Below are 24,115 nucleotides of genomic sequence, written 5' to 3' on the forward strand. Positions count from 1 at the left end.
GGGAGGGTTTTTATGTAATGGGTTCTTTGGTGGTGGTGGTGGTGATGATAATTTTTTAGTCTACCACCGTTCAAGCACTGGATAAATGTGGTTGTCTATCCATTCAGTGCTCTTAAGGCTTTTCACGATTTCTCTGCAAAGATTTTGCCCTTGAGTATATCTCCTCATATCGCTATGGATCACTGAGGCATGCACACCTCTGGATTGTTGTGGATCTACTAAAAGACTCCCCCCCCCAAGACTTGAAATGATTTTTTTCTACCACCTGCAGTATTGATTTACCAGATTAATCTGTAACCATCACTGGTGGTAATTGTGTGATACTTGGTACATGATGCTGTATCTGGCGCACATATTGTGTGGGTGACAAAAGTTGTAAAAGTAATAGTGCCAGTACTCTGAACAATATGCATTTGTTGCTAATAATGCTGTACTGGCATGTTTAATACCTTTAAGGCAGTGGTTCCCAATCTTAATTAACCCAGGTGTTCTTGGACTGTAATTCCCAGAAGCCTTCACTACCAGCGGTTTCTGGGAGTTGCAGTCCAAGAATGCCTTGGTTACCTGAGGCTGGGAACCACCACTTTAAGGTAAGAGCAGTTAATATGGCAGAATAGATAGTAGAGGTGTTGTGGTAAATGGTTCTCCATATGAGAGCCTATCAGACATGATTATTAATATGAACCTTGTGTGCAGTGCTAATGTTTACTATGTGGAAATTGCAAACCATCTACAAAAATTTACATGAAAGAATCAGTATTTGAGGTTTTATGACAGTATGATCTGCTTGGGCAGGTCCAATCGATTTTTGTGCTTCCAGTGTGCAGAGCTGGAGTAGTAACATAGCAATTTCCATAAAATGCAGAGTTGGGAAGGGTAATCTTCTCATATCTGCAAATATCAGCATTCTGTTGCAGAGATGACTTAAGAGGGTAGAACTGCATCAAGGAAACCAATCAATAAAAGTGATGGCCTCTACAGGGATTGTTCTGAGGCTGAAATCTGCTGGAGAAATTTCATTATGCCTTGGCACGGATAGGGTGCTTCTATCATAATCAGAACTTTCTTTGTGTGTTTGGGTGGGATGATCAGCAATATAGCATTTGTTGTGCTGAGCTAGTTGAAAACTCGATTGCAAATCCGGAGCATGCTGAGGCATCCTTGTTGCGAACACAAACGTGTTATAACATTGGGTGTTCTCTAATTGTGCTTGCCTGTGGCTGGGCTGGTGGTGAGAACAGGCCCTTAGGCCTTGTCTGAGTTACAGCTATAACTGAGTCATGAGATCAAGTTTCAACAGCTGTGTGTCCCTCTGACCAAGCTGTTCTGCTACTAAAATCTGTAGTCCAAGAAAGTCTTTTAAGAGGTATGCATCCCTCCCCCCCTTTTTTTTCTTGCTGTGCATGCACTTTTCCTGGTTCAGTCTGGATATGGGTGTTGAATTGTATTGTGTCTGGAACAGGGTGGATTTGATTTAAATTATGTAAATTTTAAAACTGGAATTTTTTAACAATTTAAATTTTAAAAAATCATTTTTTAAACCGGATGTCATTATCTAAATCAATTTGATTAAAAAAAAATAATTGATTTTTATCCACCCTGATGTGGAACCAACGACACACATACACCCATGCTTTCTTTCTTTTTGCGCTCTCTAGGTTCTGAATGTTCAAATTAAGCTTAAAAGACACAAGACCTAGAGGGACTATTTGTTTACATTATCTCATGTTCCACACACATACACAATGTGCTGTCCAGAAGATCAGTATTCTTGATGAATTATTCCTTTGGTTTGTATGCAGAAGGAAAAATTCAAAGGTGTGTTCCAGGTTCATATTAACATCTAACTCAAGGCATAGCAAGCTTTGTGATTTTAAAATCTAAAGAAATCATCATCGTACCGCAACTACGGAGCTGGAAGGGATCCTGTGGATCATTGAATCCAGCCCCTGTCAAGGAGGCACAGTGGGCATCACAAAGCTGGGTTGGGTCACCTCCAGAACCTCCACAAGATCCCCTTTGTTACATTAAGGTTATATCAGTGCTATTCTAAATATACTTGAGCAGCTCAGCTTAGCTGAGATACGGGTTGTCAGTCAAGTATGGGGCAATGATTGCGGGTGCAGTGTATGTGAGTATTGTAGGGAACACTGACATGCTCATGACGGGCACAGTTTTTACATTCAGAATGGATCTCTCGAAGATTACTTGTTAATCACTTCCTCCCAACTTCTCACCTCCCTAAAAGTTGTTTCAAACAACTGGAATAGGTGGAATACCTGGCATATCTTAATTTGATGTTGCCCTTGTGGTCAAAACACTTCTGTGACAAAAGCCCAGCAGCTCTTGTAGGGAGATGAGCAGTGTTGGTTAAATAGATATTTTGACTGATCTGAGTCACCAGTGACGTCATCGTCGCAAGGGGTCTGTCTTTGGGTTCTGTGTCGGAAGTCCTTGCTTCCATATTTGCAGACCCTAAAGCCAGCTGAGCTTCAGTTGCACACCTTCAGTAAAGTGGAGTGTGGAGTAGCCTGTCCTTCAGTTGTAACTGCACCGGAGTGCCAAAAGTGCAAATAATTTGCGGTTCGGGGCTTTTGCTTCTGCTTGTTTAGGCTTGAGACCAAAGCTCAAATGTAATCCATTATGGTTTTGTTGTGAGCTCTTTCTATCTTTCATTCCTGGTTTTAAATTAGACTCTGCTAATTAGCAGGAGGGTGTACTTCAAGCGCTTACCCATGAGGAATTCCATGTAGCTCAGAGTCACTGCTGAAGAACTCTTGAGTGGTGTCCCGGCCTCCTCTGGGGTGTGTGTGCATAACAGGCATGGATGCACCTGTTTATAGTGGGCTAATAACTCTGTTCATTGTGACCAGGATATGGAGAATACCACTCAGATATAAAGCAAAGCAAAGCAAAGCATGCTGCCTATATACCGCCCCATAGTGCTTCAAGCACTCTCTGGGCTGTTTACAAGTTAATTATGCAGGCTACACATTGCCCCCCCCCCCAGCAAGCTGGGTACTCATTTTACCGACCTCGGAAGGATAGAAGGCTGAGTCAACCTTGAGCTGGCTACCTGGGATTGAACCCCAGGTCGTGAGCACAGTTTTGGCAGCAGTACAGCGTTTTAACCACTGCGCCACGAGCACTGGTCCCTTGGGAAGGAGAAAGGGCCACGTCCTACGCCAAGGGAAATGATGAAGCATGTGTTTGTTACCTGACATCTCTCTTTTGTATAGGATGTGCTCAATGGTGTAGTGGAGCCAAGGCTCACCAAGATGAAAAACGGGGGGGGGGATTTCTGAGCAGCAGAGATTATGATATCATCTGTTATTCCCCCAGATTTCTCTGATTCACTTGCACTTACCTGCAGTCAGCATAGTAGCTGGGGAGAAATGGATTTTCCCAGAGTAGTATAGTACTGCAGGCTCTCTAGGATGTGGCCCAAAGTACTGTATTAGAGAGTGGCTTGGAATCTTGAATGGGCAATTAAGAGTCACAAACTTTCCCAGAGACTTCCTACTCTCTGGTATGGACTGCTCTAGCTGTCTACATATTTGGACTCTCCTTATGGACAATGCTGGTTATGGAGACCGCCCAGCACTGCTAAATGTTCTGTGGTATCACTGGATGTGTTATAGTTTTTTGGGGAGTGGGGAGAAAGGCACCCCCAGCATTTTGATACAAGCGTCAAGGGACAGCACCTTAAAGACTAGCTATTTTACTCCTGCATGAGCTTCCAGGGTTTATACTGTAGTCCTCTTCATCATGCGCCAGTTAAGGACGTGTTAATAACTTTTGGGACTTATGCAATTTGTTGATTTGGCTCAAACAAAACCGTGCTTTTATAACTTTATTGTATGGCACTGTGCAGCCAGCTTTTTTTGGACTCTTAGACTAGAATTCAAGAAGAAGAATATTGCGCTGGACAGTGTCATGGCTGTCAGCAGGCTGTTGTTATGTGCCTTGTGTGCACAGACTATGTTGTTGTTTTTTAGTCCATTACATACTGTATATTATTGTTGTTGTTTAGTCATTTTGTCGTGTCCGACTCTTCGTGACCCCATGGACCAGAGCATGCCAGGCCCTCCTGTCTTCCACTGCCTCCTGGAGTTGGGTCAAATTCATGTTGGTCGCTTCGGCACAGACTATAGAGAAGTGTATTTACAGAAGCTGTTGTAATAGAATTGCCTCTTAGATGTAGTGCCATAAGTATCCTGAAACACGTTTTTAATGTGAATCATGTACCATGCAACGTCATTTCAGGTAATTGCTGGCGTATGTTTCTGGATGGCTAATGTTTTATACGATGCTTTCACAATTTTTATGTATCTAGGCATGCGATAGAATTCTTTTAGATTACCCTACAAAGGCAATACTGCATATACATTTATGAGAATTAGCTTTTCATGTTGTGTCTGCCTGTAGACAAACAGGCCTAGTATGTATTCTTTCCTCCCAAAGACAATTTTCTGTTCCTTGGCATATCTTAAAATATCCCTAGGCTGTTGTATCTTAGACACCCAGACTATCAGTCTGTAGTTTATAATTGATGTTATAATGATAATACAGCTGCCCTCCTGTTTTGCTTACCTGGCAGTGTACTATATTTTACCAAACAGGACTTACCTCTGAATACTCATGTCTGGGATTTCTCTGGAAGTCTTTGTGATAGGGTAGGAGGTTGGGCTTGGCTGGATGAGACTGGACTCAAAGCTTAACTCGGCCAGGACATTTGCTGGATGCCTGTTGCCCCCTCACAGTCTCTTAACCTTACTTACCTCACAGAGCGAGTATAAGAATAAAGTGCTCAAACCGCATGTACAAGTTGTCAACTTGTACTTGAAGAAAGGTGGACTGCATCTGGTAAATATGTACGGTTCATTTACAGCTGGGTGATAATGTTTTTGGTACTTGATTCTTATTCTGGTAATTCCCTCTCCTTCCTTCCTTCCTTCCTTCCTTCCTTCCTTCCTTCCTTCCTTCCTTCCTTCCTTCCTTCCTTCCTTCCTTCCTTCCTTCCTTCCTTCCTTCCTTTTTCTCTTTTTCTTTCTCTCTTTCTCTTCCTCCCTCCCTCCCCCCCTCTCTCTTTCTTTCTTTCTCCCTTGAAATCTGCGCGTTTGGCAACGCTTCAACACCAAAGCAGCTTCCTGCACCCTAAGACTATAAACGGTATAATTTGCCCACGGAGGCCTGTGCATTACAGAAATGAAATTCCTTTTCTGATAACATTGATTGCTTAATGTGCAGCAATTTGGCTGTCAGAAACAGCTGGCACAGTAGGGTGGGACAGTTGGCTTGGGGGGCAGGGGCGTTACAGAAGCAAGTGCTCGCTCCAAACACCCGCTGAGGGAATCAGGTTTCGCAGCCTGTCATTTAACAACAGGGCACAATGCTCTTATCAAGCGCCTCTTCTTCTTCGTGTTGGAGCTGAGGAGCCTGTGTCTCCGATGGTTGGCATCCTCTATTGAACGACGGGGGTGGGGAGAGGAAAGCTGCCGTGCGGTGGGGTGGTTTTTCTAGACGTCGCTTCCCGTTAAAAGCATTGTGTGTTTGCTGCAATGTCCTCGCTGCGGCTCTCCACAGCGGTGGGCTCCTTGGGAAGATTGTTTTATTTCCTTGCAGTGCGTTGGGGAGAGGCAGGGACAGCTCACGGCCATGCGTTCCAGTCCATCCTAAAACACATTGCTCGGGAGAAAGGAATCTGTTGTCTTCATGTACGACGTTTTCCGGTAAACTGAAGGCGACAACTGCAGGCGCACTTACTCCTGTGTAAGTGGCACTTGATTCAGGAAGGCTTATTTCTGAGTAAGCATGCATGGGGTTGGGCTGGATATGTGTTTAGGTAGTGGGTAGTGGAATGCTTTGGAATGACTGCCGTTTGAAAGAACGATCGATAGATATTCCCTGTGCTGCCTTATTCCTTAGAAAAATTGTGCTGGGTAACCGTTGGCTATAATGACTAGAGATGATCATCAGGATTCTTAGTTTTGTGAGTGGACCGCAAGCAGAGATGGTCTTTTCTGTATTGATTCTTGAGAGGTACCGAGAGTTGGTTGGTTCATGTAGAAGCATACTTAAATGACACTGGAGACAGCTGTCTCTTACAGTGGGCTGTGCATGCTGGCTACTTGGCGCCAGACAGCTTGCCCATGAATGTATATAATCATCATCATCATCATCCCACTTCCATAAAAGGCCCTTTAATGTCTTTTTATTAAGATCTTTGGCATCTTTGTTTTTCAAAGGCCTGTGGGTCTTCCCCCGTACATGTACATATTGGCAAGCAAAGTGGAAGTGCTGCCTTGTTTCTCTCTCCTGGCTTTGAAAGGGTTTTGGAGAGGGAAAAAAGGAGAGTTGTGTTTTGAGAATCTTATCATGACGTTTAAAAAGGAAATAAGAACTTTGGAAAAACCCTATTTGGCTAGCTGGAAGCATTTTTATCTAATCATTTGTGTATGCACAAAAGCATAAAACGTTTTTTGTTCTCTGCAACTTAAGGCAATACTCCTTTTTTCCCCCTTTCTCTTTCTCTGGGAGTGTCATTATAATTCCAGATGTTGTTTGGATTAAAGATAGTGAGTGGAAAAAATGAGCTTTCCTAATGATAATAACAGAGTCAGACTGGCTGGTTCTGCTCTGTCAGGGAAATGGAGAGATAAAAACTCCATTAATGGTGCACACGCTGTCTAAGTAGCTAATAAAACAATGCAGTTTTCACTGGAAATAAGTCCCCGGATTGGCAGGGACCAATGGCAACTGCACAAGGAGACAGCTGTGTAGCCTGACGAAAGTTTTGTGTGTGTTTGATTTTTTTTTTTTTTGGCGGGTGGGGGAGCTGTGGTGAATAAGAAGGGGAGGAATCTTTAATAGCTTAAAAGGAGCTTTATATGTTCCACCTCACAACTGCATCTTCTGTAGTGTCTAGTTTATATGTTTATTTTTATGCTTGCTGTGGGGAAATAATAGATCATGGTATGGTGCTTTTTCCCCCTACTCTTTCAAAAATATTCTGATTTTCAGAATTGTTCTACATGAGAAGTTTTTTTCTTGCCTATTTTACACCCACCTCATACCCCTGCAAACCTGCCTCCCCTAATAATTTTATTTGAAATCTGAACTATTAGGATTAAAAATATGACTCAGGTATGCATCACTTGAGGGGAAAAATGATTACAGTACAGTATTTTGATCTTCATTTAAAAAAAAAGCGCACTACTGGGTGTCACAGAATAATTAAATAAGAGGCATGCTAAGAAAGCAATAGTAACCTTCTGGCCCCCTCCTTCCTTAGAATAGAAAATTATGGGAGTCAATTTTCCTGTGCATCCCCTGATATCCTTAAATGCTCCCTCTGGGAGATACAAGCCCTATCAGGTTAGAATCGCTGAGGTAAAGAGAGCTAGTATATTATACTGTTTAACAGTACTGTATCTGACTACAGTTGTGAGGAATTGGCTTTCTTTAGTAGCCTTGGAGTGATTAATATCGTTCAACCTTACCTACTTCCCAGAGTGGTGAATGTAAGGTTGTTGCTTCTGTTACTTAAGAGTCTAGTTACACAGCCATGGCAATGTCCATGGAATACTTTGGCCCTGGTTTTACCCACTTAAAGTGAAATGTGTTGTCATTATTAAGTTGTGTGCCTCTGCCATAGGTAGCAGCGAAGGCAGTTTGTCAGATTCCCTTAAAAATGGCTGTAATATAACAGGAGGTAACACCAGAAAGCACTTGGTTTATGCATAAATAACAATAATAGAAATAGAGAACCATCAGCATACAGATGAACCATATTGCTCCTAGCAACTGCACTAAATCCGTTCACAAACAGAAGGCTTACATCAAGAGGACAGGTATTACTTGTAACCAAAAGGATGGTGGTGGGTACTGGTCATGATGACTGTACGTACATGACCTCCAGGGTCATTAAGAGTTGATAGGGAAGGTACTGTTGCACTCTTGTCTTGTGTGTGGCTTCCCACAGACTTCTGGTGGGAATGAAGGAAACAGAGTTGGAGGAGATAGGCTTTGTTACTGATCCAACACAGGAGGTCTTATAGTCTTATGGTATCTGAGGTGGTAGGTAGATATTTTTCAAGAAAGCATTCCACAATCATGGCTTAACTTCTGAAAAAGCTCCTCCTTTGTGGTTAATCAGCCAAATAACATCTGTTTGTAGGGGCACTTAAGGAAAGGGCTTCTGGACACTTGGAGCAAGCAATTGTTCATGGATGGGGGGGGCGGGGCGGGGGAATCCCTGTAACAAACTAAGCCTTTCCACAGCTTCTTGTTTCAGAATGTGGTGGGAAAATAGGCTTCATGGATCTTGAAAAATTCTAGCTCTACTCATTATACCACATGTCCTGTACCTTGATTGACGGCTTTATTTTAAGACGAGCTTCGAACTCTGAGAAGATGTCGAACGGGAAAAATTTATTTTCATACCTAATTTTAATCCTGCCAGAATACTGTACAGTAGATCATTTCACTGATAGGCAGCAATTGAAAGCACTTCCAAATTGGGAAGAAGGATTGTGAACTGCAAAACTTCAAGCCAACTTTGTTGAGGTGACTCACAATCTCAGAGGATGATCATACGCTGTATATCCCTGCTCAGGAATAACCCTGACACTCTTCTCTGAACTTATTGCCAGATGAGTGTGTATAGAATATGACACTTTCATATATATGTTTTGAACCAGCTCACAGTTTAAGAATTATTTAATGGCCCTCAGAAGTCTGCAAGAATTCCCCCAGGCAGAATTCTGTGGGGGTTGTAAAAAAAAAAAAAACCCAACAACCCAAAGTCCTCTCAGATGTTTTGAATCGCTCTCAGCTGAGGACATAAAGAATCTTCATAAAGACCAAGGAAGTAGAGGAACTAAACTCTGTGGGAGCTGCAATGCATTACAGGTCTGGCAGTCTCCCTGCCCATTGTGCTTCATACAGAGTGCCTCTCAGGAGAACTGCCCTGGCATATTCAAGTATACCCTTAGTACAAGAGCAATGATCGGCTTCCATTCCAGAGTTCAAAAAATTAATCTGATAGGAATATGGCAGTTTATCTGCTATTGCTAACTTTTTCCTGCATGAAATTGACTTTTATCACCTAAACATCTTAGATTATTATTATTATTATTATTATTTATTTAATTTATATGCCGCCCACACTACCCAAAGGTCTCTGGGCGGCTTACAGCATTTAAAATACAATAAAGATATGTACAATTAAAATACAATTAAAATATATATAAAGTTGCCATCAGACCCACAGTTAATATTATTTCAGTTAAAAGCCTTCTGGAACAGGAAGGTTTTGACCTGGCGCCGAAATGTCATCAGTGTCGGCGCCAGACGAATCTCAGTCGGGAGGGCATTCCATAGTCTGGGGGCAGCTGCCGAAAAGGCCCTTTGTCTGCAAGCCATCCCTCTTACCTCCTTGAGGGATGGCTCTTTCAAAAGGCCCCCCTGGCTAGATCTTAACTGCCGGGTAGGCTCATATGGAAGGAGGCGGTCCTTCAGGTATCCAGGGCCCAAGCCGTTTAGGGCTTTATATGTCAAAACAAGCACTTTGAATTGGGCCCGGGCAGCAACTGGTAGCCAATGTAACTTGTACAGAATCGGCTTGATATGTTCCCTGGCGGCCACACCACTCACCAGCTGCGCCGCTCGATTCTGAACCAGTTGCAGTCGCCGGACCGTCTTCAAAGGCAGCCCCACGTAAAGCGCATTGCAGTAATCTATACGGGATGTTACCAGTGCATGTGTAACTGTCATGAGACTCCGCTCGTCCAGGTAGGGCCGTAGCTGGTATAGTTTCCGCAGCTGGAGGAAGGAGCCCCTGGCCACCGAGTCCACCTGGGCTTCCAGTGTTAGACTGGGGTCCAGGAGCACCCCCAAGCTGCGGACCCTGTCCCTTAGGGGGAGTGTAACCCCATTCAGGGCAGGGAGATGGCCCTCCAGCCTGTCCGGCGAAGCACCCACTAACAGCACTTCCGTCTTGTCTGGATTGAGTTTCAATTCATCCAGTCCATTATCAGGTCCAGACACGAGTTCAGGACAGAAACCTAAATGTTTCTTGGCAGGTATGTGGTTATGTAGTACAAGAATAAATCTTGCCAATACTGTATATAGTTTCTCTGTGTAACTGTAGATGATTGATGGAGTATTCTTCCCTGCTCATGTACTGTTTAGATGCTGGTCAATTAAGTAGTGAAATAACATATGAGTATTTTTAGTGGGACATGGCCAGATATTCAGACATCCAGAATGCGGTTGTCTTGGGAGTACCCTTACATTTTCAATAGCATCATTCTGATAGCTAACAGGAGAGCACTTATGAGGGATTCTCTAGTCTACACTATATCTAAAACCACATACAAAAACTGTTTTTGCCTCATACGTTTTATAGGCATTCAGTTTTCTGTGTGTGCCTTTATGCCTTTGAGATGTTTTGAATATTTTTGCATGCCCTTTCATGTACATAACCTTTTCGTAAGTGCTAATTGATTCCAAATGTTTAGAATTTACCTTCTGAACTAAATTTCTAAGTTACTTAAATCTGAATTTTACTGTGACAAAAATGTTATTATTAAACATTTCAGTACTGGATGATTTGTTTGATAGACCAGACTGCCCACTATTTTCATGTCTGTCTGTGGAAATGCTAATAAAAGTATACGTATGTGGGATGTGTTCCTCCCTCATTCACCCACTGAGGTTTTTTTATGACTTCTCAATCAAGGCTAATAGGTTTTGTTGAAAGCAGAGTAGCTGTATGGTTTTAAAAGCTTTTGATGGATTGTGAAAGGCTTCCTTACATTACAGTAAAGGTCAATACTTTAAACTACCATTCTGGGTTGGCTGTAATTTTTGTCCTTAAAAAATAAATAAAGAGGCAATCCTAATAACAGGGCTTTAAAAAAAAACCTAGATGTTATTTGGAGAAAGCCATTTTACAGAGAGGTCACAGTACTTTTATACTCATTTTGAAAGCATTCCCCCATGCTTCTGAGGATTCTGTCCTTGAAATTTTGCTTAGGCAGAATCCAGAGAGACAGAAACCAGCAGAAATAGGATATGTGTTTCCCCATCCCTTTTCATTGTAGCATACCCTGAACCCCAAACCTCCCTATGTGTGTGTCTGCTGTGAAGCCCTCCAGAACCATTTTTTTTTAAAGATAGGTAGGGATAAGGAACTAAGTTCTAAACATTCCTTCAACCATATATTGGACTTTTGCCCTCTGTTCTGGAAAGATGACTTGGAAAAATGATTTATTTTTGAAATTTGGTGATCTGGCTAAGGTAAAGGCTGCCAGTCGAGCTTTATTTCGCTAACCGGATAAGCGAAGCGTCCAGCCAGCAGGCGGAATTATTCCGCATAGTGCGCAACCTATTCGGAATTGGCCTGGGTGATGGGCCTCCCCCTAGTTTTTCACCGGACCAATTTGCAACATTTTAAAAATCTAAAGTGGAGGTCATCCGCCGGGACCTGTCTCCTTTTTTGAACACAGTGAGTCGAGCTGAGATGTCCAGCGCTCCGCCTTGCCCGGTAATTTTTAATTCCTTTCAGCCTGTCACGCATGACACTGCGGCCAGGGCGCTTGATCACTGTCGTGCCACCACCTCCTCCCTTGACCCTTGCCCGGCCTGGCTAATCAAAGCAGCCAGGCCTACAACAACGGAGTGTCAAGGAGACACTCAGTAGGCCCATTAGGAAGAAACCAAGTTTGGCAGCGGACGAAATTGGCAACTACAGGCCCGTCGCCAATGTTTCCTTCCTAAGCAAGGTGGTTGAGAGGGTGGTGGCCAACCAGCTTCAGGCACTCCTGGATGAAACAGATGCCCTGGATCCATTTCAGTCGGGCTTCAGGCCGCCCCATGGTACAGAAACGGCATTGGTCGCCCTGTGCGATGACCTACTGAGGGAGGCCAACAGGGGAAAAGTGTCCCTGCTGGTCCTCCTCGACATCTCAGCGGCCTTTGATACCATTGACCACGGTATCCTCCTGGGGAGGCTCTCTGAGCTGGGAATCGGGGGCCTTGCACTGGCCTGGCTCCGTTCCTTCATGGAGGACCGTCCCCAGAGAGTACAGCTTGGGGAGAGCGTCTTGGCCCCATGGAGTCTCAATTGTGGGGTTCCATAGGGGTCAATTATCTCCCCAGTGCTGTTCAACATCTATATGAGGCTGCTGGGTGGGGTCATCAGGGGGTGTGGAGCCCGGTGTCATCAGTACGCTGATGATACTCAGCTCTACATCTCCTTTCCACCTACCGCAGGAGATGCCGTTCTGTCCCTTCAGCGCTGCCTGGGGACCATAGTGCAATGGATGCAGGAGAACAGGCTGAGGCCGAACCCGGACAAGACGGAGGTACTAAGGGTGGGCGCCCCCACAGTTGGGGGTTTGGGAAACTCCCTCTCCTTCGGGGGGGTGACCCTTCCTGCCAAGGATGGGGTCCGCAGCTTGGGGATCCATCTGGACCCGGCGCTCACTGTGGAATCCCAGGTGGCGTCAGTGGTCCGAACCGCCTTTTATCATCTTAGGCGGATAGCCCAGCTGCGGTCCTATCTCGATGTTGGGGCGCTCACTACCTTGGTGCATGCGCTCGTAATCTCAAGATTAGACCACTGTAATGCGCTCTACGTGGGGCTGCCTTTGAGGCTGCTGCGGAAACTTCAGCTGGAGCAGAATGCAGCGGCCAGACTTCTTAGTGGTGTGAAAAAATACTAACACATTTCACCCACTCTGGCCGCATTGCATTGGCTCCCCATCCGATTCTGCATCGACTTCAAAGTGTTGATGCTTACGTATAAAGCCCTAAACGGTTTAGGGCCTCAATACTTGGCGGAACGCCTACTCCCACCAAGATCTACCCGTATCACTCACGCGAGCCAGGAGGTGAGGCTGAGGAGCCTAACGCCGAGGGAGGCCCAGAAAGAAAAGACAAGAAATCGGGCCTCCTCGGCGGTGGCTCCTCGCCTCTGGAATAACCTACCCCCCGATATTCACGCGGCTCCCTCGCTGGGTATTTTAAAAAATCAACTAAAAACATTGATGTTTCGGCAGGCCTTCCCCTCAGCCAGTTCCTGATCTTCCCTTCTTTCCTCTCCCTAGTGTTTGTCCCATCTTGTCGAAAGTTTTCCCTTATGTATAATTGTTTCTATTTATATTGTTGTATTCTTTGTTGTAAGCCGCCTAGAGTGGTCTTAATCGACTAGATAGGCGGGATAATCAATCAATCAATCAATCAATCAATCAATCAATCAATCAATCAATCAATCAATCAATCAATCAATCAATCAATCTGTAGAATTTTTGTTTTAGGGGAATTGACATTACCAAAAAGTAAGTAGCAAGTATTAAAACCTGGTAATCTTTTTTTTGTCTCTCATTGAATCTATGAGAGATATCCTTTGTGTAGTAAAATCCTGACATTGTCTATAGCTGCCATTTTTATTCCATGTAGTCATTCCTGAACTTACACTGTTCTTCTTGGCCATTTTGTGTGCCTTCCAACTTTTTTGATCCATCTTGACTCAACATTTTCATTACGTGCAGTATGTGTTGTACCATCTGAGCAGACTTTTGCAGAAACTGAGTTTAACTCGTTACTCAGCCATAGCACTGAATGTGTAATCTAAGATCGATTACTCACCTCCCCCTTTAATTCTCCTTGCAGAGTTAGGGTTGAAGACAGGAGGAGGAGAACCATATGCAATGCTTTGAGCTCCTGAGAGGAAGTGTAGATTTTTTAAAAAATCAGTAAATATATACGTAAACCTAAATCCAATGGCTAGTTTCAGATATAATAAACACATTAAATCAATGAGGGTTTAAATAAGGCATTGCTTCCCAACCTTGGGTCCACAGATGTTCTTGAATTACAACTCCCAGAAATCCTGGCCAATACAGCTAGTGGTGAAGGCTACTGGGAACATCTGGGGACCCAGGGTTGGGAGCCATTGACATAAGGGATGCCTATCCATTTAATAATTGCTTCAATAGGCTTATTCTCTAGGCAATCGGATTTAAGACATGGTTTCCTTTTCAGCCATCTTAGTTCTTATCATTTGTTTATAAAAACTATGTAAATCAAAGATTAGATATTGCCTTGAATTATTTTTTGTTCCTGGAGTATAGTGGGGTCTCGACTTATGAATGGCTCGACATACGAACGTTTCGACTTACGAACCACTCTCATAGGAATATATGGACTCGACTTACGAACTTAGATTCAAGTTACGAACTCCTTTTTCCCCATTTTTTAAAAGCTAAGTCATCTTAGGTTAAAAGGAAAAAAGAAAAAATATCCCCCTCTAGTGGCAGAAGGCGGAATAGCAGCTTCCCATTAGTTTCTATGGACGAAAAGAGCAGATACGGATTAAATGATTTTCAATGCATTCCTATGGGAAATGCAGATTTGACTTAAGAACTTTTCGACCTGAGAACTGCCTTCCAATATGGATTAAGTTCGTAAGTCGAGACCCCACTGTATACCTGTACCATTTTGCACGCTGCTTCTTCTTCTTCTTCTTCTTCTTCTTCTTCTTCTTGTTGTTGTTGTTGTTGTTGTTGTTGTTGTTGTTGTTGTTGACCAGAATGGAAATTATCTTGTGGCAGGATGGGTGAAAACTTTTAGCTTAAGAGTAGCCTCTTGGTTCGAACTCATATTCATTATTGGAAGGCTTATATATGATTATTTTTATGTAGATGTGTATATATATCTCTCTCATACTTTTGGCCTTTAAAAGGCCCATCAGTACCTATGGATTATTTGCTGTGATGTCCACAGCTAAAGGTACAAGTAACACAATGGCTGGACTCCTGCTGGCTTAAACTCAATGCCTACAACTTGGATTATGTCATCATCAGGTGCTGGAGAATCTATCATTTAATTTTAAAACTTATTTTCCCCTTCTTTGGGTTCTGAGGTTCCCTAGGGATGTCTTTTGACCTGGGGAAACCTTGGGATCCTTGGGAAAGAGGGGGGGAAGCATTTAATATCAGCAAGTTACTGCTAGCTGTCCCCATTTTGGTAATTGGATTGCGAGTGGCTGTATTCCAATTTTAAGGACTCCCACCTCTTTCTGTCCTGAGGCTCCCAAAGGACTCCCAAATCTTCTAGGGCCAAAGAGATCCCCAGATAACTTTGGAACCTGGAAAGGGGAGAGGAAGTATTAAATTCAAATTAAATTTTAAAAATTATCATTTAACATTATTCAGGTTACACAGTGTAAAGTTGCAGCAACAGGATTTCAGTCAATTTATGATGTGGTCTTTCTTGTATTGCGTTTTAGTCCTTATAAAGAAAAGTGTAGGCTCCCAGGGTGGTCTAATATTGCTGTATTGAAAACAAAGAATACAAAAAAAATGATGCAACAGCTGGCCTAATAATAATCTAGAGTAATAATAACCTAGCCACCCAGAGTAGACTTCGGTCTAGATGGGCGGGGTATAAATTTAATAAATAAAATAAAATAACATTTATGGACTTGTTTGTGAAACTTTATTAACAGTTATTTTTATTGCAGTGATTTTCCTGCTCAGATCTCTGTTCCGTTTGCGTGGGAGTGTATGAAGCACTTGTATATCTTCATTCATGCACACAGACAGGCATGTATTTTGGTTATATGTGGCAATAGATTGCTTTCTTCTGTACAGTATTATGTTAGGATTGCATGAGTTTCAAATGTTAATGCTCATGGATTGTAGAGATCTTCTTTCTGGTGCCTTGGCAACAGCTAGGCTAAACTTAGAGTAATCCATTCATTTGCTAAATAAAAGCAAATTGGGGAACTGCTCATCCAGTGGTAGTTCAAGCTGATAAGAGTTTGTAGTCCTGCACCTGTGGCGGACACCAGTTTGGGGAATAGTAAATTGGGCTATATAGCTTCTTGTGTGTGATACAAAGGACAGTTCTTGTAATGGATTGTGTTACACTTTTGCTTTTTATATACAGTGGACCCTCGACTTACGGAATTAATCCATATTGGAACGGTGGCTGCAGGTCGAAAAGTCTGTAGGTCGAGGCTCCATTGACCTACAATGCATTGAAAACTGATTAATCCGTCACGGGCCGTTTTTGTTCCATTTTGGGTTTTTTTCCGGTCTGTAGGTCGATTCTCCTGCTGCAAGTCGAACCTAAATTTTGCAGCCAGAGAAGTCTGTAACTCGAAAAGTCTGTAAGTGGAGCCGTCTGTAAGTCGAGGGTCCACTGTAGTACAGATCAGGGTTGGATCTACCAGTAGACAAGAGGAGAGTGGCCAGTGGCAATTGGTACAGAGCACTGAAAAGATGGAGGGTGGCTCACTCTTCAACCTGTACAGTGCCCCAGCCTTCCTTTGCTACAGAGTAAGATGCTGTCTTGTCACCACTGTTGAAGAAAGGTTGGCCCCCCAGCCCAGTTGGCATCTGTACACTATATAGCACAGGGGAGGCATACTATCTGTTTTCAGGTGGCATCTTTTCTCTAGCTTGGGTGGCAAAATGTTTTGGGTTGACCCTGGCAAAAAAAAAAAAAAGTAAGTTCAGGGTCCTTGCAATTTAAATAGGAAACGCCATGAACTGAAAAGTAATTCCTTATGTTCAGTCAACAATTTGATTGACCGATTTCTAAGACAGAATGTATACCTCCTGACTGGTCGCCTAAGTTCCAATGTGAGAATAAGCCTTTTAGTTTCAATGTTCTTTTTTTCTCCCAGGCTCTTGCTTTTCCTGAAACAAATAAACAACTCATCTTCTCTTTGCAAGGAAGGAAAAAGAGAGCAATCTATTTTCAGGTGCTGGGAGAAAGCAAAGGAGGGAATCACACACAAACACACATGCTGCATGTCAGTGTTTGGTTTAGATTTTTTAAATGTATTCTTGGCTTAGTCTATCTCATTTGCAGATGGCCTGTTCCCTGGAGACATGCTGCAACCTTTTAAAACTGACTTTGCCCTCATATTTTTGTACAATTAGCTTGCTTGCCGTCTCCCAAGACATTCTGCTATCTTTCCGTGCTCGTATTTGTATTTTTGGTGGACATATTTAATGAACAGCTGTGCATCTGAGTCATGTTGCAAATTGTTCCATAGCAATAAGATAAAACACTCCTGCAGCTGAGCTCAAGAGAATTCCGGCAGATCTCGCTAGCGAAGTGGGAGGTGATGGGAAGGAGAGCATAAAGTTAAGGCATGAGGTAGCTGGTGAATTAACATTTTCTGACTATTTTGTGGCTTAGGAATTATTGTTTTTACTCCATAACTACAAAAAGGGGTGGAGCAAGGGAGTGCAGTTGGAACTGTGACAATTTGAATCATGCAGAGGTGGGCATGTGCTGGTGACAGAGCGTTGCTATGGGGAAAAGGGGGCTGAGAAGGGACCACATAAGAAGAGTGATGCATCCCCTTGATTGTGTAGCAGGGTCAGAAAGGTCTTGTTAAGGAATAGCTCTCCTTTAGGCCCTGCCAGCATGGCCAATGCTTAGGGAATGATGGGAGATAACAGTCCAACATCTGGCAGTCCACATCTGTCTGCCATCCACAGTCTGTTTATTAAAGAACTTAGTTTGAAAGGTTTCAATCTGATAGTAAGGTCTGAAATAATAGCAAGAGAGTTGTGAGGAAAGAGACTATGTGAAGTCCTGTATGTAAAAAAGAGGTAGGGCTAACTACCCAAGAAGTCATATCTAATTCCACCTTCTTTACCAGCGTTGGAGAAAATTATGTAATTGATAATATAGCAGAAACAAAAGGGCTTCTTTGGAGAGCATGTAATTGCAATGTGGAACGAGGAGTGTCCAGGGAGACTTCTGGCTAATTCCAGCCTCTGGCCATTGGCGTTTACTTTAGTACGGCGCCTTTTCAAGGAGTGATGTTCAAATTCAGAGGTAAAATGTCTTCTCAATTGCTTATTCCCTCTGCCTTGGAATCCCTTTTCCGGTTGATGATCTTCCATAAACATTCAAGGCACAAAGATAGCAACTGATAAGTTCTTGGAAAGTGGGAAGGGGAGGGGGAGATTCCATCATTTAAAAATATTCTTGCATTCTATTTCTGGCCGCCCATCTTCTGTAAGTGTGAATGCAACACATTGTTAACACATTTTAAGTATCCTGGTGGTTAGAATAGCATGTCTTTCATGCGTACATTCTGCTTCTGCGTGATGACTCAAAAGTACTGTGGGTTGAGAAGATGTTTGACACTCTTGATAAAACTGGTTGAATATCAATAGACAAGCTGCTTTAAGAACTCGTCTGGCTGCCTGAGTTGTAGCCAGCCTAGAATCGGAGTGCCATAATTGTTATGTGTATTTAGACATTTTGAAATTCGAGGGGGAGGCAGTGAGAGAGTACTGTGCTCAACATCTTTGCGAAGAAGAAAACATTCGGGTTGTGTGTTCTTTTGAGTGATCCTCCTCTTGATTTTCTCCACCTAGCAACACACAGGACCAGACTTGTGTGGCACAGTTACTACAGCTTAACAAGTCTTCAGTGCTTTTTAAGTGTTAGTCACTGAAAGTAGTAAGTAAGTAAGGAGGAGGAGGAGCGTGAACTCATCCTAAAATGGGAGAACTAAATTTAAAATGTGGGTGGACAGACTGTGGCTCACAGGCCTCATGAGGCCTCTGGAAAGTTATTTTTTGCAGCTCTACAGCCTCCCACAAGAAAAATTAAATTTAAAAAAACTTGCATCTGAACTTCAGTGGCAAGTAGCTAAGTGGCATGGAAAACCAGAGCCTTTAACCTGTTCATTTATTTCGGTGTTTATATGTGTATTTGCAGAATAAAGTTGTAATATAGAAGGCTTGCACGTGTAATGGGTCCTTATTATTGAAGGCTTACTTCAACATGTAAGCCATTGTTTTCTCAGCAACAGGCTGCCCAGTATTCTCCTTGTGTGTGTGTGATGTACGTTTGCTGGGAATTGTAGACTTGCAGCCAGTTGCTCTGGCTGCTGCTGCTGACTGAGCTTGAGGCTATTATAATAATTAAATGTAAGTAAATTTGAAGTTCATGGATTACACAGGCGATTTGAACCAATGAATGAAATGACTGTAATTTATTGAATAACTTTTAGACCATAGTGAATTTAAATTAGACGTTAAAGAATTCAATGAATGCAGTATAATGAATCAAAAATAGATTAATTTCATCAAGTAACTATTGATCAAGTAAGGGTGGGCAGGAGTTTATGTCTTAATTCAATTCTTAAAAGACCCTCTGGTTGATGGATGTGGGATATTATGCTTCTGTATCCAAAATTCAAAATGCCAGGAAATGGCCTAATGTTGCTTCGCAGGAAAAAAGATGATAAACGTTACACAGCAAAGGGCAGCCTCAGTGTTGGTGACACCAGTGTCAGTAGTCAAAATGGTCTACAAGGTACTTTCTTGTGCTCACTACCATTCACAAAGAGACGCGAAACGGGAAAATCCCAGTCACTGACTCCTTTCTTCGACAGTTAACCGCTTCTCACTCAAACACAAAACAATTTTCAAGGCTGTTTTTCAGTCTATTCAGTCTAGGTAAGTCTTGGTAACTTTACTGTGGGATATAGAGTTGGGAAGAATTCTGGGATATCTCTTTGTGGGCTCAGTAAATACCATGGATGTGTTGTAAGTAACAATGGAAGGAGGCCAGAATCCTGCTAGAAAAACCATACCTTTAAGGGCAATAATGTTGGGTTTTCTTTCATTATTTATACTTCGTTGCACAGCCAAGCTTATGAGAGGGCACATGGTTTCTCCCCTGACCTGAGGAAGCTGAGGAGTGCTATAACCAGCCAGTAGTGCCTGTGGACTTGCTTCTGCAGTTTTCTACTAAACACTGGGTGGGGCCAAAAGGTTCTGGTCAGAAAGTCTTGGCACTTCAAAGACTAATCCATGCACCATGCGATAAACATACTGTGTGTTGACTAGCGTGCATTTTGTCAGATTCGTGAAGCCTTATCCTAAGTGCATGCACCTGAAAAGGTGAATGTTAGCTTTTACGAATTAATTCTGTAATAAAATTAGTTGTTATGGTGCTGCTGGAAGCCCCCCCCCCCTTTTCTAAATTCAACAACAGAATACCACACTTCATCTTCTGGAAGGTGTTCTGGAAACTGGGGACTCTCAAGAGCTTCCTCCAGCACCACAATTCAAAAGCATCAATTCTTTGGCGGTCAGCTTTCTTTATGGTCCAGCTCTCACTTCCATACATCACTACAGGAAAAACCATAGTTTTGACTATGCAGACTTTTGTTGGCAAGGTGATGTCTCTGCTTTTTAAGATGCTGTCAAGGTCTGTCATCGCTTTCCTCCCAAGAAGCAGACGTCTTTTAATTTCGTGGCTGCTGTCTCCATCTGCAGTGATCATGGAGCCCAAGAAAGTAAAATCTGTCACTGCTTCGATGTCTTCCCCTTCTATTTGCCAGGAGGTGATGGGACCAGTGGCCATGATCTTAGTTTTTTTGATGTTGAGTTTCAGACCGTTTTTGCACTCTCCTCTTTCACTCTCATTACAAGGTTCTTTAATTCCTCCTCACTTTCTGCCATCAGAGTGGTATCATCTGCATATCGGAGGTTGTTGATATTTCTTCCGGCAATCTTAATTCCGGCTTGGGATTCCTCCAGTCCTGCCTTCCGCATGATGTATTCTGCATTTAAGTTAAATAAGCTGGGGGACAATATACGGCCTTGTCGTACTCCTTTCCCAATTTTGAACCAGTCAGTTGTTCCATATCCAGTTCTAACTGTTGTTTCCTGTCCCACATATAGGTTTCTCAGGAGACAGATAAGGTGGTCAGGCACTCCCATTTCTTTAAGCACTTGCCATAGTTTGCTGTGGTCCACACAGTGAAAGGCTTTTGCATAGTCAATGAAGCAGAAGTAGATATTTTTCTGGAACTCTCTGGCTTTCTCCATAATCCAGCGCATGTTAGCAGTTTTGGTCTCAAGTTCTTCTGCACCTTCGAAATCCAGCTGGTACTTCTGGGTGGGAATTCTCGGTCCGCATACTGCTGAAGCCTACCTTGTAGGTTTTCGAGCATAATCTTGCTAATGTGGGAAATGAGTGCAATTGTACGGTAGTTGGAGCATTCTTTGGCACTGCCCTTCTTGGGATTGGGATGTAGACTGATCTTTTCCAGTGCTCTGGCCACTGCTCAGTTTTCCAAACTTGCTGGCATATTGATTGTAGCACCTTAACAGCGTCCTCTTTTAAGATTTTAAATAGTTCAACTGGCCTTGTTGTTAGCCAGGCTTTCTAAGGCCCAGTTGACTTCACTCTCCAGAATGTTTGGCTTAAGGTCAGCAACCACACTATCTGGGTTGTCTGGGATATCCAAATTGTTCTGGTATAATTCCTCTGTATACTCTTGCCACCTTGATGTCTTCTGCTTATGTTAGGTCCTTCTCATTTTTGTCTTTTATCATGTCCATCTTTGCAAAAAAATGTTCCTTTTATATCTCCAATTTTCCTGAACAGATCTCTGGTTTTTCCTTTTCTATTATTTCCCTCTATTTCTTTGCATTGTTTATTTAAGAAGGCCCTCTTGTCTCTCCTTGCTATTCTTTGGAAGTCTGCATTCAATTTCCTGTAACTTTCCATATCTCCCTTGCATTTTGTTTCCCTTCTCCTCTCTGCTATTTGTAAGGCCTCGTTGGACAGCCACTTTGCTTTCTTGCATTTCCTTCTCTTTGGGATGGTTTTTGTTGCTGCCTCCTGTAAAACGTTACCAGCCTCTATCCAAAGTTCTTCAGGCACTCTGTCCACCAAATCTACTTCCTTAAATCTTCACTTCCACTGTGTATTCATAAGGGGTTTGGTTTAGATTATACCTGACTAGCCCAGTGGTTTTTCCTACTCTCTTCAGTTTAAGCTTGAATTTTGCTATGAGAAGCTGATGATCAGAGCCGCAGTCAGCTCCAGGTCTTTTTTTTGCATAGAGCTTCTCCATCTTTGGCTGCAGAGAATATAATCAGTCTGATTTCGGTATGCCCATCTGGTGATTTCCATGTGTAGAGTCGCCTCTTGTGTTGTTGGAGAAGAGTGTTTGTGATGACCAGATTGTTTTCTTGACAAAACTCTATTAGCCTTTGCCCTGCTTGGTTTTGAACTCCAAGGCCAAACTTCCCTGTCGTTCCTTTTATCTCTTGATGCCCTTCTTTAGCATTCCAATCCCTTATAATGAAAAGAACATCTTTCTTTGGTGTCGCTATTGGTTTAGGTTGATTTTAATCTCAGCATTTGGAGATCACTTTTGTAGCCCAAAGAGAAGCTGAAAAGTACTGCAGGGATGTAAAAACAATGACCACAGCTTGTTAAAAATTAATAGGGTTTTGCTTCATGGGTCCATAGTGGCAAGAAAGTAAAGATTTGACCTAATTTAATGTTTTATTGTAAAGTTAATGGGTTTCCTCTGGTTAATCTTCACTGCCCCTTTTGCCAAATAGGCTAGCACCTGGCAGTTGAAGGTTTATTTGACATGCTAATTCCTTTGCTTTTTGAGTGAAATGGTGATGGGGCTGGGAATTGACTTCTTTCAAAGCAGGATTGGGGGGAAAACTTGGTTCAGAAGAGCTATTGTAGTAGAGAAGATTTGGGATCTAAGTTTGCATTGTACTTAGCTTTGATTTGATTTGTATTGTGTTTCACCCATCACACAAGACTGGCATGCTTGCTATATATTTGAAATGCTTCTTTTTCTCCTTGTTGGGTTTTCTTGTTCTCTTAGACATTCATTGCTACATTCTGAAACAGCTGCTTCTAGTGTCCAAAGCAGTTTGCAAATCTTATTCAGTGTGCCCAGTAGTCTGGGCGAAGGAGCAGGGCAGGTCCGTTGACTTAATCGTTTGGCCTTTTCATAGGTAATAATTTGCTTCCCAAGTTATTCGGACTGTATTTCCCCTCTTAATGGTCAGGCTTGAGAGGAGTGTCATTTGGAACATGGGGGTGCTGGCTTAAGGAAGGCTTGGTCATGCTTCCAGCCAGTTCTACAGTCCATTTTACATTTTATTGTATTCTTAGGTTTCTGGAACGGCAGCTCTTCCAGGCTCTGCTTTATTTGCAAGGCTGCTTCAAGAACATTGGGCTGCCAGAGGCAAAAGACCTTATGGACTATACGGAATGAACAGTTTTAAAATCCCCAGACTCTTCATGCTGCTGCTTATTCGTGACTTGAGCAATCCCTAAGTGTGCCATTATATTTATACAGTATGATGTTAAATGTAAGTCTTTCCATCTGCTTGCTAGCGCAGAATAAAAGGATGCCCGTATTTTTAAAAAAAATTAGTTCCAGATTGGGCGATAATAGTAAATGATGATGGGCAAAAAGATACAGCTGTTTGGTGGAGATCCGAAGGGTGAGAGAAGAGTGATGTAGGTCAGCTGAAAACATAATTGAATAGGTTGTAAGTTGAGGTCCCCTGCTTTTGAATGGCGTGCAGATCAATTTTAGGCCGGGCACTCCAGCCTGAGAGTTCTCAGAAGTGTTAGAGCCCATTATCTCCAGCCAACAATTGTATTACGGTATGTTTACATCTCCTGGGAAAATGTGCCAGATTGGTGGGGCAAATTTAAGAAGACAAAAGGAGAACCTTTGAAAGAGGCAGTAATAAAGTGTTTCTGCAGGTCAACAATGATGATCTTTATACCTCTTTATAATCCCACTGTGAATTTCAGAATTCATAATTTAATTAATAAATTACTGCTTATTAATCATTTGTTTTATCCCCACACAGAAGCAAAATATTTTAAATGGTTGACATCAGTGAATTAATGTTCGAATCAAACAGTCTAGCCTTTGCTAACAACTAAACAATAGGAGACACACTTTTTAACTTTTATGTGAGTAGTACTGTCAGCTGCATGAAAGATTTGCAGTAGTTGATAAGTGACCCATTTCAGAGAGGATAACAATTGGTTTGTTCGACTCATTTGGTCTGTCCTAAACTAAAATTATAGAGATTGGGGCATTAATGATGGAAAAGGGTGCATTTTCAGGCTTGGGGATTTGGGAATATTTCTGTTGAAGAAGGTATGTTAGAGAGGCCAAAATAGCTTGGCAGAGAAAAGGTTAAAAAAATAAGATAGCTGATCATATTGAGAAAAAAAAGATTTATTATGCTTAGGATACATGCCCACTTGATGG

At 42.5% G+C, this 24,115-nt stretch overlaps 1 protein-coding gene across 2 annotated transcripts in view; it reads left to right on the plus strand.

Moving 5' to 3' along the window:
- The window catches only part of ACVR1 (activin A receptor type 1), a 102,470-nt gene that overhangs the window by 15,554 nt on the left and 62,801 nt on the right, over positions 1–24,115 (plus strand). Inside the window, exon 1 of one of the 2 annotated variants that reach the window (XM_078376364.1) lies at positions 5,307–5,772. The exons of the other annotated variant lie outside the window; for it this stretch is intronic. The gene's annotated coding sequence lies outside the window, so the exon portion shown is untranslated. Of the gene's footprint in view, positions 1–5,306; positions 5,773–24,115 lie in introns of those variants that run through there. 2 annotated transcript variants of the gene reach the window in all.

This window comes from Pogona vitticeps, chromosome 1 (genome assembly GCF_051106095.1).
Source record: "Pogona vitticeps strain Pit_001003342236 chromosome 1, PviZW2.1, whole genome shotgun sequence".
In the NCBI taxonomy this organism is placed as follows: Eukaryota; Metazoa; Chordata; class Lepidosauria; order Squamata; family Agamidae; genus Pogona; species Pogona vitticeps.